The sequence below is a fragment of the Mobula hypostoma genome, chromosome 10 (genome assembly GCF_963921235.1).
Source record: "Mobula hypostoma chromosome 10, sMobHyp1.1, whole genome shotgun sequence".
Taxonomy (NCBI): Eukaryota; Metazoa; Chordata; class Chondrichthyes; order Myliobatiformes; family Myliobatidae; genus Mobula; species Mobula hypostoma.
Genome location: NC_086106.1, coordinates 97,357,813 through 97,372,628, shown reverse-complemented (window position 1 = coordinate 97,372,628; position 14,816 = coordinate 97,357,813). Strand labels below are relative to the sequence as shown.

General features: G+C 39.3%; 1 protein-coding gene and 1 long non-coding RNA gene across 2 annotated transcripts in view; one reads left to right on the top strand and one right to left on the bottom strand.

Moving 5' to 3' along the window:
* Positions 1–10,028, bottom strand: part of LOC134353064 (rho guanine nucleotide exchange factor 9) — a 314,061-nt gene extending 304,033 nt beyond the window's left edge. The window contains exon 1 of the mRNA XM_063060922.1: positions 9,802–10,028. The gene's annotated coding sequence lies outside the window, so the exon portion shown is untranslated. The remainder of the gene's footprint in view (positions 1–9,801) is intronic.
* Positions 1–13,066, top strand: part of LOC134353066 (uncharacterized) — a 129,868-nt gene extending 116,802 nt beyond the window's left edge. Inside the window, exon 3 of the long non-coding RNA XR_010019533.1 lies at positions 12,626–13,066. This is a non-coding gene — a long non-coding RNA (uncharacterized LOC134353066). The remainder of the gene's footprint in view (positions 1–12,625) is intronic.
* Positions 13,067–14,816: the final 1,750 nt, after the last annotated feature.

Below are 14,816 nucleotides of genomic sequence, written 5' to 3'. Positions count from 1 at the left end.
TATCATTTCGGATCTCCCCCTCCACCTCCCACTTTCAAATCTCTTACTAGCTCTTCTTTCAGTTAGTCCTGACGAAGGGTCTCGGCCTGAAACGTCGACTGTACCTCTTCCTAGAGATGCTGCCTGGTCTGCTGCGTTCACCAGCAACTTTTATGTGTGTTGCTATGATTTTGGTGATAGTGGTTGGGAGTTCTCCAGATTCCATCTTATATTCCATCTGGGTAGCCTCCAACCTGATGGCATGAATATGAATTTTTTCTTCTGGTAAAAAAAACCCTCTCTGCCCCTCTTTTCCTATTCCCCGCTCTGGCCTCTTACTTCTTTTCTACCTGTCTGTCACCTTGTCCTGATGCCCCTCCTCCTTCCCTTTCTTCTATAGTCCACTCTCCCCTCTCATCTGATTCCTTCATCTTCAGCTCTTTAATTTTCCCACCCACCTGGCTTCACCTATCGCCTTCTAGCAATCCCTCGTCAGGACTAACTGAAGGAAGTCAGTCCTGATGAAGGGTCTCGGCCAGAAACGTCGACTGTACCTCTTCCTAGAGATGCTTCCTGGCCTGCTGTGTTCACCAGCAACTTTGATGTGTGTTGCTTGAATTTCCAGCATCTGCAGAATTCCTCGTGTTAATGTCACTACCCCACAAGCTAGCCATTTTCCATTCAGTGATCCCATCATCCTTTTCTCTGCACCTTTCTATCAAGGGGAGAACGAACAGACTCCTTACAGACAGCAGTGGGATTTGAACCCTGATCATAACTGTTAGACTAATAGTTATGCTACAGTGCTACCCTAACAAAACTGACTTTCAGCTCAGCTTTGAATGCTGATGTTTCCTTTTTAAACTTCTTACCTTTAAATTCTGTAGCTTTTGTCAATCAATCAACTCTCAGAACAACAAATGAATCAAGTAAATCATTGTTAAAAATTCAGAGAAAAATCTGAAAGATCGTTTAGAGTCAAACAAAAGATGGCAATAGCAGTATCTTCCATTTATATTGCACCTTTTACACAGTAGTGTTATCAGATAAGACATTGTCACTAAGCCACTTAAGAATGTCTATTGACAGAAGATAAAAAGCTTGGTCAAAGAGTTTGGTTTTAAAGAGTGTCCTTCAGAAGGAGTGGTGGACAAGGAAGTAGAGAAGCTTAGGAAGGTATTCCAGAATTTAAGTCTGTTGGCAGTAGAAATCAAAGTCACCAATGGTGAAACAAATATATGCGGGATGCTTAAGGAACACCTAACACAAGAGATTTTGCAGATGCTGGAAATCCAGAGTAACACACAAAATGCTGAATTAACTCAGCCGGCCAAGCAGCATCTATGGAAATGAATAAAGAGCTGATATTTTGGGCCAAGACCTTTCTAAATATACTTCTCCCACCAATTCTCTTCAAATCTTCATCCAGTGTTTTTGAACCCATTCATAAAGGTCAAATTAACTGTGGTCTCCGGTAGTTTATTCCATAACTGAATTATCCCCAATTTCCTTCTTACTGCTCAAAACCCAATTTTGAACTTGTGTACTGTGCTATATGAATCTGAATTTAGTGAAAATTATGCAATTATGCTTGACTGTTCCATTTCCATTCCCAGTTTTTGGAACCTTCTATTAACTCATCCCAACATTCTTCATCCATTTAAACTCTAAACAGATTTTGTAATTATCTCTTCTATGTGGTGTTCCTTGTACTTGGTATTGACAATTATCAGAGAATAGTTCACAGTCAGTGTCATGTGAATAGATGACATACCGTGGTGCTAACAGCAATGTAAGATGTATATTAACAGCATGGAATACATTATAGAACATAATTTAATTCAAAGATTTTATGAAATTAAACAGTAAAAGATCAAGCTCAAGAGATTTAGCAAAGTCTGAAGATCTAATTACTGGACTACAGTACCATTACAAATAAGGACTCCATATGGTTTCAAAATTATTTTTATTACCAATAGAAATCCAAATTGTCCAACAAAATGATTGAATGATGCCCAAGTGGGTAATGCTGTTCACTTAACCTTTATAAAGCCAGGATACTATCCATAAAACTGAAAGGCAGAGAAAATCAATATATTCTTAATTTGTTCTCTTTATGTAAATATGGAGTCCAGAAAGGTCAAATTTTCCTACTATACCCTGAGAATATTTTGTTCAATCAATAAACTTTAATAAATATCAGTGCATTGAGTGAATTCTCTGAAATGCACTAGACAAGCAACAAAAGGGGAGAAGTAGTAACAGCCTATCACAAGTATTGCCCTGGAATTTAGTGTGCAAATATGGAAAGGGCAGTTCAGTATTAGAATATCGGTATGTGATGGTTTTCTTCTATTGTTAGAAAATAACTTAATTAAACATAGGAGTACAATGCAGGTAGAGGTCACTCACACCATTGAGCCCCGCTTTGTACTTACTCTCACATCCTTATTCTGAAGACCCACCACAATCCTCCTCTCAACATGCACACACCCACAAACCAGGGTAGGACAATAGAGTGGACAAACCAAGGTAGGAGTTACATGGGAGGACAAACCAAAGTAGGACTAATACAGTGAATGGTAGGGCACTGAGGTGTGCAGTAGAACAGAAGGATCTGGAAATACAGATCCATAATTGCTTGAAAGTGGCATCACGGGTAGCTAGGGTCGTAAAGAGAGCTTTTGGCACACTGGCCTTCATAAATCTAAGTACTGAGTTCAGGAGTTTGGGATATTATGTTGACTTTGGTGAGGCTAAATTTGGAGTATTATGTGCAGTTCAGGTCAACTATCTACAGGAAAAATATCAATAAGATTGAAAAAGTACGGAGAAATCTTGTGAAGATGTTGCTGGGACTTGATGACCCGAGTTATAGGGAAAGGTTGAATGGGTTAGGAATTTATTCCCTGGAGTGTAGGGAAATGTGAGGTGATTTGATAGATGTATGCAAAATTTTGAGGGGTATAGATTGGGTAAGTGCCAGCAGGATTTTTCCACTGAGGTTGGGTAGGATAAGAACTAGAGGTCATAGGTTAAGGGTGAAAAGTGAAATGTTTAAGAGAACATCAGGGGGAATTTCATTACTCAGAGGGTGGTACGAGTGTACCAGCAGAAGTGATGGATGTGGGTTCAATTGCAACATTTAAGGCAAGTTTGGATAAGTACTGTACATGGATAGGAGGGGTATGGATGGCTATGGTCCAGGTGCAGGTTATTGGGAATAGGCATATTACAGTTCAGCACAAACTGGATGGGCCACAGGGCCTTTTTCTATGCTGTAGTGCTATATGACTCTAATGCAATAAGACCATGGCTAAATCTACACATCAATTCCAGCTCACTCTGATTCATTCACTGATTCTCCTTTGGTCTATCACAGAAAGAGAGACTTTTAGCCTGGAAGACCATTCAGCTCATCATGCCTGCATGAGATTTTTAAATGGAAATTATGTCTAATGGTTGTATTGGCATCTTCCCAACTCATTTTTAAATTTATTTTTCAGTACAATATTCAAATCTAAACATTTCTTCAAATAAAATAGTTTCGCTTTCTCAGTCATTTGTATTCAATCATGTCATGCTGCTCTTTTCCAATGTTGTACACCTAGAAATTAGCTAATGCAGAGAGTTTCTTTGTAACACTTTGGAAAATCGAACGGGAACTTCTCAAACCATTCCACTCTTGCATGCCTAATGCAGTTTCCACGTCAGTGACATAAAGGATGATGTCCTATTCCATGGAAGGCTCTTTTTGGAGAAATGCATGACATTCAGCCAGAGACTCATTCCACCGAGATGCAACACTGAGCATCATAGGAAGTCATTCCTGCCTGTGGCCATCAAACTTTACAGCTCCTCCCTTGGAGGGTCAGACACCCTGAGCCAATAGGCTGGTCCTGGACTTATTTCCTGGCATAATTTACATATTACTATTTAACTATTTATGGTTTTTATTACTATTTAATTATTTATGGTGCAACTGTAACAAAAACCAATTTCCCCCGGGATCAATAAAGTACGACTATGACTATGACTATGAATATTGCATCAGTCTGCATCAGTATTGTTCCAGCAAGATCAGCATTGTGTAGTTAGATCACATTGTACGAGTATTGTACCAAAATTTTCAACACCGTGTGATCCTAGGACAGTAGATCTAAATATCACCATAGGAACTGGACTCAGTTACTTGAATATCTGAGCACCAACCCTGACTGCTTAATGACCTCAGCTATTGCTCACATCCCCCTCCCACACCTGGCTCTATACTTTCTACCCAGGGTGGGGAGAGGGAAGGAGGAGACACAGCGACCGGGTCTCTGTAACTGAGTCCGGTGCTATGGCTCAGAAGGGGAGGCGGCCAGTGGAGGTAGGGGATTCCATAGTTGGGGAAGCAGATTGGAGAGTCTGTGGATGCAACAGAGAGACCGAAATGGTATTTTGCCTCCCAGTTGCCAGGGTTAAGGACATCTTGGATTGTGTTCACATTCTAAATGGGGAGGATAAGCAGACAGATGTCTTGGTAAATATTGGAACCAATGACATATGAAGGAAAAGAGAGTAGATCTGAAAGAGAGAATTTAGAGAGCTAGGTAGAAAGCTGAAAAGCAGGACCTCCAGGGTAACAATCTTTGGATTGCTGCCAATGCCATACACCAGTGAAGGCAAGAATAGTCAGATAAATGCATGGCTGAGGAACTAGGGCAGGGAGCAGGGTTTCAGGTTTATAGATCATTGGGATCTGATCTGGGGAAGATATGACCTGCACAGAAGGGATGGACTACACCTGAATCCGAGGAGGACCAATAGTTTTGAAGATAAGTTTGCTGGAGTTGTTGTGGGAGGGTTTAAACTAATGCCAGGGGGATGGAAACTGGAGTGATAGCGCTGAGGATAGGTTTACAAGCAGAGGTAGTGTATCATGAACCTGTAAGTAGGGACATGCAGATGATAGGGCAAAATTTCAGTCAATGCGATGGGTCGCAATGGAAAAGGGGGACAAATTGAAAAGGGTGACAAATACAGGACTGAAAGTGTTATATTTGGATGCATGTAGAATACAAAATAACGTAGGTGATCTTGTAGCACAATTAGAGATTGGCATTTGTGTCAATGTGGGTATCACAGAGTCATGGCTGAAAGACAATTGTAGTTGGGAGCTTAATATCCAAGAATACACAATCTCTCGAAAAAGATGAGCAGGTGGGCAGAGGAGGAAGAGTGGCTCTGTTGGTAAAAAATGAAATCAAATTGTTAGAAAGAGGTGATATAGGATTGGAACATGTAGAGTCATTGTGGATAGAGTTAAGAGACTGCAAGGATAATAAGAGCCTGATGGGAGATTCTTATAGGTCTCTGAACAGTAGTCCACAAATTACAGGGGGAGATAGGCAATGCATGTCAAAAGGCAATGTTATGTTAGTCATGGTGGATTTCAATATGTAAATATATTGGGAAAAACAAGCTGATGCTGGATCCCAAGAGAAAGGATTTGTGGAATGCCTCTGAAATGGCTTTTTGGAGCAACTTGTGGTTGATCCGACTAGGGGATCAGCAATTCTGGATTGAGTGTTGTGTAATGAACTAGATATGATTAGGGGGCTTAAGGTAATGGAACCCCAAGGAAACAGTGATAATAATATGTTAGAATTCACCTTGTAATTTGAAAGGGAGAAGCTAAAGTCAGATGTGACCGTATTACAGTGGAATAAAAGGAATTACAGAGACATGAGAGAGGAGCTGGTCAAAGTTGATTGGAAGCTGCTAGTAGAGCAGTAATGGTTGGAGTTTCTGGAAGCAATTTGGAAGGTGCAGGAATGATACATCCCAAAGAAGAGGAGGTATTGTAAAAGTGGGATGATGCAACCATAGCTGACAAGGGAAATCAAAGCCAACATAAAATCAAAAGAGAGGACATATAATAGAGCAAAAATTAGTGGGAAATTAGAGGATTGTGATTTTTTTTTTTAATCATCAGAAGGCTACTGAAAAAACCATAAGGGGGGAAGATGAAATATGAAGGTAAGCTAGGCAATAACATCAAAAATAATATCAAAAGATTTTTCAGAAATATAAAGAGTAAAAGAAAGGTGAGAGTATATATTGCACAACTGGAAAATGATGCTGGACAGGTAATAATGGAGTACAAGGAAATGACAGGCAAACTGAATCAGTCTTCACTTTCCTCAAGACACTAGTACTATGCCGAAAGTTCAAGATTGTCAAGGGGCAGAAGTGAATGCAGTTACTATTACTAGGGAGATGGTGCTTCGGAAACTGAAAGGTCTGAAGGTAGATAACTCACCTGGACCTGATGGACTAACCCCAGGGTTCTAAAAAGAGGTAGATGAAGAGATTGTAGAGGGAATAGTAATAATCTTTCATGGTTCCAGATCTGGAATGGTTCCGGAGGAATGGAGAATTGCAAATGTCACTCCACTCTACAAGAAGTGAGGGAGGCAGAAGAATGGAAATTATAGGCCAGTTAGCCTGACCTCAGTGGTTGGGAAGATGTTGGAGTCGATTGTTAAGGATGAGGTTTCAGGGTACGTGGAAGCACTTGACAAAGTAGGCCAAAGTTAGCATGGTTTCCTTAAGGGAAAATCTTGCCTGAAAAATCTATTGGAATTCTTTGAGGAAATAACAAACAGGATAGACAAAGGTGAATTGGTGGATGTTATGTACTTGTATTTTCAAGCTTCTGCTTATGAGATTGCTAAATAAGATAAGAGCCCAGGATATTATAGGAAAGACACTAGCATGGATAGAGCATTAGCTGAACGGCAGGTGCCAAAGAGTAGAAATAAAGGGATCCTTTTCAGATTGGCTGTCAGTGACTAGTGATGTTCCATAGCAGTCTGTGTTGGGATTGCTCCTTTTTATGTTGTATGTCAATAATTTAGATGATGGAATTGATGGCTTTGTGCCAAATTTGCAGATGATATGAAGGTAGATGGAAGGGCAGGTAGTGCTGAAGAAGCAGGGACAATGCAGAAAGACTTCGATAGATTCGGAGAATGGGCGACGAGGTGGCAGATGGAATATCGTGTCAGGAAGTGTATGGTCATGCACTTTGGTAGAAGAAATAAAAACATAGACTATTTGCTAAGTGGGTGAGCAAATTCATAAATCCTAGGTGCAAAGGGTTTTGGGAGTCATAATGCAAGATTCCCTAAAGGTTAATTTTCAGTTTGAATCAGTGATGAGGAAGGTGAACGCAATGTTAACATTCATTTCAAGAGGACTAGAATATAAAAGCAAGGATGTAATACTGAGGCTGTGTGAAGCACTGGAAAGACCTCACTTGGAGTATTGAGAGCAGTGTGAGCCCCTTACCTAAGAAAGGATGTGCTGACATTGGAGATGGATCCGAGGAGGTTTACGAGAATGATTCCAGGAATGAAAGGTTTATCATGTGAGCAGTGATTGAAGGCTCTGGGCCTGTAATTGCTGGAATTTAGAAGAATGAGGGGGGAGCTCATTGAAACCTATCAAATGTTGAAAGGACTAGAGGGACTGAATGTGCAGAGGAAGCCTAGCAAAAGAGAGCACAGCCCCAATATAGAGGGATGTCCGTTTAGAACAGAGATGAGGAGGAATTTCTTTAGCCAAAGGGTGGTGAATCTGAGGAACTCATTGCCACAGGTGGCTGTGGAGGCCAGGTCACTGGGTGTATTAAAGGTGGAGTTTGATAGGTTCTTGATTAGTCAGGGCGTGAAAGGTTGTAGGGCAAAGATAGGAGAATGGGGTTGGGAGGGAAATGGATCAGCCATGATAAAATGATGGAGAAAACTGATGGCCTGAGTGGCCTAATTCTGCTCCAATGTCTTGTGATCTAATGGTCTTTCTACTGTAGAAAATGCAAAATACTGAATTTCTAAGTGATAAAGATCAACTATTGACCCACATGCCAAAGGAAGTAATTTTTCTCAAGAATGCTTATCAGATTATTTCATCATGGTGAAAATGTTTTTTTATCCTTCTTCACTCCAGTTGTGACTTTACAATCTCTCTGTATAAGTGAAGTTAGTACTCAAGTGAACCACTCTAAAGCATTTACTTTTGTCCCAATGTATGGAGCTATGAATTTTACACAATACTCCAGATGAGGCCTAACCAAATCTTCAAAAATTACTTATTAATAACTTTACTATGTTATCACTTTTTCGTGATCTGTAATGCAAGCAACCGTTTGTTTTTTACCTACTTCATCATTTGCTCCACCATCCTTAAGAATTTGTAATTATGGGTATCAAGATTTCTCTCTTAACTTACACTTCCCAAAACCATGCCATTTCTAGACCATTGTGTGTATCATATTAAAGTCTTGTTTCTATTTATTTTATCTTGCTGTCTATGTCATCCTCATTCCAGCTCTTTGCCAAATATGCCTCATGTACTGCTTTCTGCATCCAAGTCTAGGTCATGAATAAAAATTGCAAAACATATTGGACGCTTTCGGAACATCTTAGCAAATCACTTCACAATCTGATAAACATCCTCCCCTCCACTGTACTTCCTTCCACAGCCAATTTTGCAACTGTGTCACTGTTTTCTTCTTTATCATCTTAGTCAGCCATTACTTTGTTGAATGTCTCCTTATTTACACCACTTTCAGCTTATTCTGTTAGCTCATTGGACACGTCAGGCATGAATCTCTTTTAATATTTCTTCTTTTCAATTAAGATTTTCCAAATTAAAACTTATTTTGTCTCTGTCATTTGTTTCCAATTCTCTAATTCTTCAACTGTCAAGTTTACTGGCATCACTTTTTCTCTGTCTTAACTTGTCTCCTTTATCTAGTGCATGCTATCATTATTGTAAACCTGCAGATCCTTTAACCCATTCTAAAATGGCAGATAACTAAACTAACAGAGTCAGGAAATCAAACGTGGGGTACTCCTTATGTGCAAACCGCGGCTTCTCAATAAATAAATTTGTTTCTTTGATGTAAGGCTTAAAGTTTATTTACAACACCTAAATTAAAAGCTTTTGAATAAAAATACTTGAACATTCTCAACATGTACCAAAATACTTTATGGTAAATGAAGTAGTGTAATTATCATTGTAATGTCGGAAAGCTGACTCATAGCAAGTTTTCTAGGAACAACTTTGCAATAGTGACTAGAAAATCAGTTTTACTGCTGTCGGTAGAGGGATGAATATTGGCCACGACCCTATTCATACTTCCTCCATTCCTCTTTAAAGCCATACCATGCAATCTTCTGCATCATATTGTGAAGGTAGGCTAGTTCTCAATTAAAGATGGTGCTTTGGATATCGATGCACTCTTAGTATTACACTGAAATACTGTACATGCCTAGATTTTTGTGCTCAAGCCTCTGAACAGAGACTTGAACCCACAGCCTTCTGGTTTGGAGGTGGAAGTCCCACCACTGATCCATTGTGGAGACAACAAAATTAATAAATGTAGTTGAATAACAGCTGACAAACCGAAACTGCAATCCTAGGGGGAACATTCCAAAACTGGATGGAAGCTTTAGGATCACAATAAACCCTGTGCATTTTCTTTCAAAATGATCTCCAACATTTAATCTGGGAGAGTTTATAAATGTTATTATTTATTCATGGTTTTACACTGGAGTAAATACTGGTACAATTTTTTATGCCTGAAACTTGCATTTCAGGCAGACTGGCAATATTTTCAAATTACATTGTGACCGATTGAACAATTTCTGGTTCTTTTTAAAACTAATCATGAGGTAAATACACCTCAAAACCATAATACCATTAGGAATCATCCAACTTCAGGCACCTTCATTATTCAACTAAAGCCAAACTCATTATTATATGACTTACCCAAATGAGTCCAGGAGCAGCGGTCTTGTTGCTTAAAAATGTCGTCTTTTCCAATGCCATTTACAGGAAAAGAAACATTGCTCATTCCAGTAAAGATCATCTCATATCCAACCAAATGAATGTTATTCCTGAGACTGTATATAGGATGAGAAGTGATTTTCTTTTCCCTAACTCTTCAACTTATTTCCACCCATACTTGTTCCATGTATTTACAGGAACTGAATTTACAAGAGGTTGACTGTAAATATGTCACTTTGATAATAAATCCACAATATGATTAAGCCTTCAACCAGTATAAATCGAATTCAGCTTCCACCTCATTTCATACAGGATACATTCCTTGGCTCTGGCTGTTCACGCAGGCTTTCACAGGCAGTAGAAAGTAATGATCGGCCTAATTACGGTTTCCCCCAGAGGCTATGCAATTAATGTCAGAACAGATCTTCCTATAATTACTGAATAGCCACTGCTTCAACTCAAAACTAATCTCCAAATTGCATAAAACTAAAAGTATGGTATTTAAAAAGCATTGCAAAATTGCCCTTGTTGGTTAAAGCTCAGCAATTTGCAATTTTATAAATGCCTTGCTCTACTCTTGTCACTTTCCCTGGCCAGAATATTTCAAATATCCGTTTAAGTTATCTAAATATCTTTTAAAATGTTAATGTCTACTGCCCAAACATGGAATCAACAGACAATTTCAGGAATTTCTTAAAATAAACAATGTCTTGGTGTGGTCTTTACTACCCATGGCCTTCTCCCCCCAAAATAGCACGCTTGACGAACAAAGATTTGGCTTAACCTTTGAATTTATTATTTTGACAAAGCTTTAGCAATGTTTTGCTAGCTGTTCTACTTGGATCATTGGTGTGAAGTCACTTTCATTTTATAGAAGTGTAGCTGCCGATTTTCTGCCATTATCTGATCTTGGAGATCATGTCATTCCGACTCACCTCATTCCACCAGTGGTGAACCATTCTAATCTGCTTGTGAGGTGTAAGGTACCAGGTGACAATGTGAATGGAGGAGGGCAATGCCAGAATGTATGTTCAAATATATAGCCAACACAACAGTGAAACTGCAAAGACTAACTGGATATACTCAAATTACAGCGCAAGACCCTTCATCGGAAATGAGAAAGAGGGAACACAAGTTAGTCTTCTGCAGTAAAGTTATGATGCAAGGTTTCGACAAAAGACTTGACAATTCCTTTCCCTGCAACAGATGCTGCTCGACTCGTGAAGTTTTCCCAGCAAACTGATTGTTCCTCTTTAGTAAATTGTGTTTTGCCTACTGGAAAAGCAGCTTTCATGTGCATATATAAGGATCCCTTCACCCACCAGTCCTCGACCCTTCTCCCCGGTCATTCTAACAATTGTTTTCTTCCTCAAGTATCTAATTCCCTTTTGAAGGTGACAATTAAATTAGCTTACAACAATTTATTAATTGAATGAATTCTTTTGTCCTTAGTTCACACATCTTTTTCACACTTTAAATCAATGTTGTCTGCTTCCCAATCCTTCTGCCACTGTGAACAGTTTCTCTTTGTTCACTTTAGCTTGACCCTTCATGATTATGACCACCATTATCTAGAACATCAAGAATGTTGTCCAGGTTTTCTATGTTTTGGATGTGGAGTTGGACTATGGACTTTTTTTCAGTCTTACGGGTTTTTTTTTTGCATTCTGTGTTTTTTTCCCAATCCTTCTTGTTTCTTTGTGTGTGGGGGGAGGGGGAGTTTGGGGTCATTGAGCCTGTTCCATTTTTGTTAGTTTTTTAATGCAGGGAGAAGGGATTTGGGAGTTGATGATCATGCTGCCGTTGTTTTCTTTCTTGGTATTGTGGAGAAGAAGAATTTCAGAGTTGCATACTTTTTTTTAATATAATTTTTATTGAGTTTTCAAACTTGATTACATGAAATAATAATATCTACCCTCCCCCTCCCCTTAACCCTCCCCCCCGATATATACCCCTACCTAAAAGAAAGAAAAAGAAAAAAAAGAAAGAAAGAAAGAATGAAAGACTGCCTGGATATTGGAAGGTCTCCACATGCTCCATGGGATTCAAAATAAATTTAATATATTTATTTGTTACTTTCCCCAAAGGACCAACATCTTTATCGTCAGAGCACCTAGATATGCCAACCTATCTTTTGTAAAAAAGGGTGCCAAATATTCAAAAAATGTATCATATTTATCTCTTATAAGTAATTTTTTCAAGTGGAATACAGCTAAAAATTTCATTATTCCAACGATCCATACTTAAATACGAATCCGATTTCCAAGTAACTGCTATAGCCTTCTTGGCTACTGCCAATGCGATTTTTATAAATTCTTTCTGGTATTTATTCAATTTAAGTTTCGGTTTTATCCCTTCAATGTCACCTAATAAAAATAATATAGGGTTATGTGGAAGTTGAGTTCCAGTAATTTGTTCCAATAAAACTCTTAAATTTATCCAAAAAGGTTGAAGTTTGGTACAAGACCAAGTAGAATGTAAAAAAGTACCAATTTCTTGATTACACTGAAAACATTGATCAGATAAGTTTGAGTTTAATCTATTTCCTTTTTGCGGTGTAATATATAATTGGTGTAAAAGATTATATTGTACTAATCTGAGTCGAACATTTATTGTATTTGTCATACTGTCAAGACATAGTCTTGACCAATTTGTTCCATCAATATTAATACTCAAATCCGTTTCCCATTTTTTGTCTTGACTTGTGAATTCCTTGTTTAAGTGTCTGTTTTTGAATCAGATAATGCATAAAAGAAATAAATTTTTTAATTTTTCCTTTTTTGAATTAAAATTTCAATTTCATTAGGTTTCGGCAAAAACAATTCTGATTTGATGGAGACGGACGTGAGAGTAGGGAGGAACATCTGGAAAACTTCTGAAATGCCTGCTTCGCTGCTGCTGCTACTGTGTGGTAACTGGAAACTCTGGAGCAGAAGGCCCCAAAATCCTCGGCTTTGCGTGTTTCAGCGGCCGGGTTGAGGTCGAAGCTGCTCGGCAGAGGATGGCGCTCGGGAGGCTGTATTGGAGAGGCTGGTCGGAATCTCGAAGTTTTCGGACGGGTGGACTCAGTGTTGGCTATGGTTGGCTGCTTCCAAGGCATCGGCAATTGACGGTGCCTGGAGGTTTATGGCAGGGAGTTTCTCCCTTTTGCCGCCTGCTATCGGGGACTCGGGAGTCGATCGACTCGGGGACTTTTGAGACTTTATTTACCGTATCCATGGTTTGTTCTTCATCAAATTATGGTATTGCTTTGCACTGCTGTAACTATATGTTATAATTATGTGGTTCTGTCAGTGTTAGTCTTTGGTTTGTCCTGTTTTCTGCAATATTTCTAAATGACAATAAAAGAGGACTGAGTGTTCTCATAATCTAAATACTCAGTTGGCAACAAAGTCTAGTATTTTTTCTACGTGATTGAACAAAAGCATCTTCTAAATCATATTGGTAATCTCATCATACACTGCAATCCAATGGAGTCTTACATGAGGCCAGTAATTCATAGGTCTTGAATGAAACATTGAATCCCAAAGTGGGTGATAAAGATAAAGGGGGCAGTAGGGGGGACACTTGGTAGCAAGGAGTGCAGCTGAGGGATTACAGGCTGAAGTTAAGAAATGAATAAGCATTTGATCTTTAGTGCCTCATAGTTAATTACAATGATCATGTGATCACCTCATCTTTTGCTAACCCACTGTTCTCTTAGATTTTGCTCGAAGTGTGTTATAGTTGTTGAAAAGCAATGTGGTACTTTATATTTGGCAATGTCATGAGAAAACCGGACTGAAGAAATTGTGTTATTTCTGGGCTTGGCCCATCCATTATTGCCATTCACTACTGTAGTACAGTGTTAGCTAGTACGATTCCTATTCTCTAATCAGACATAGATGCAATTCCTGTGAATTAGGGTAGGGATTCCCACCACCCAGGACATTCTCTCTTATTGCTGATGCCATCAGGAGGTTGGTACAGGAGCCTCAGGGCTCATACCACTGGGTTCAGGAGCAGTTATAACCCCTCAAACATCAGGCTCCTGTATCCAAAGGGGGTAGCTTCACTCGCCCCATCATTGAAATGTTCCCACAACCTATGGGTTCACTTTCAAGGATTCTTTATCTCTTGTTCTCAACATTTATTGCTTATGTAATGCCATGGTTAAGATTTTTACTGCAATGCTGTAGTATAGTCACATGAGATTTTATCAGTTCTGTAGGAGCTGTCCTGCTTTTAGCATGTTTGGGTTTGACGTAAAGATAAGGGGCTATGTTGTTCAACTGAAGAGTGTTGTGTCAGCCTATCAAGATGGTGGAATTGGGAGAAGATTCTAGAGAACACTGGGCAGAGAAGTTTTTGTGATGGACACTGGGTGGATCAAGGTTCTTTTGGCGGGAGCTGGGAGAAGACAGGAGGAAAGATGGCTGAGGATGCTATCCCTTTGCATAAGGTGCTTTGTGCAGATGAATGTCTTCAAGGAGGAAGGACCAATACTCCTGTGGGGGTGCCTGTTTGTTTGAGATAGATTTCAAATGACATTCAGAAGGTGGTGTGTGCTTTCACACAGACCGTGAGTCCAGTGCGTGAGCTAAAGACAACTTCAAGATGAGCTCCAACTTACGTGTACACTTGGACTAGGTTAACTGTAATGGGCACTTTTTTTTCTTTTCTTCTTCCTGCTAACCTTTTGATAAAGCTGAAATTTATAAACATGCTTTCTTAATAATTGTATGCAGTGTATGATCTGTTACGTCTTGCCGACGGCTAATTGCAAAGGGGCAGTATTTACACAGTATTCGCACAGATTGGGGTTCGGGTGGGTGAGACATCCCAAATTCCCAGTTTTGGTGGGACCCAAGACATACTGACCTTAGATGTGCATAGTTTGAGAAAAATGGCTTCTCACTGCTAGTCCAGTGGCTGTTGGCAAGAGGCTAATGCATTGCATCTGAAGAGATGTATGGTAAAAAGGGGTTTTATCTATCTATCTATCTATCTATCTATCT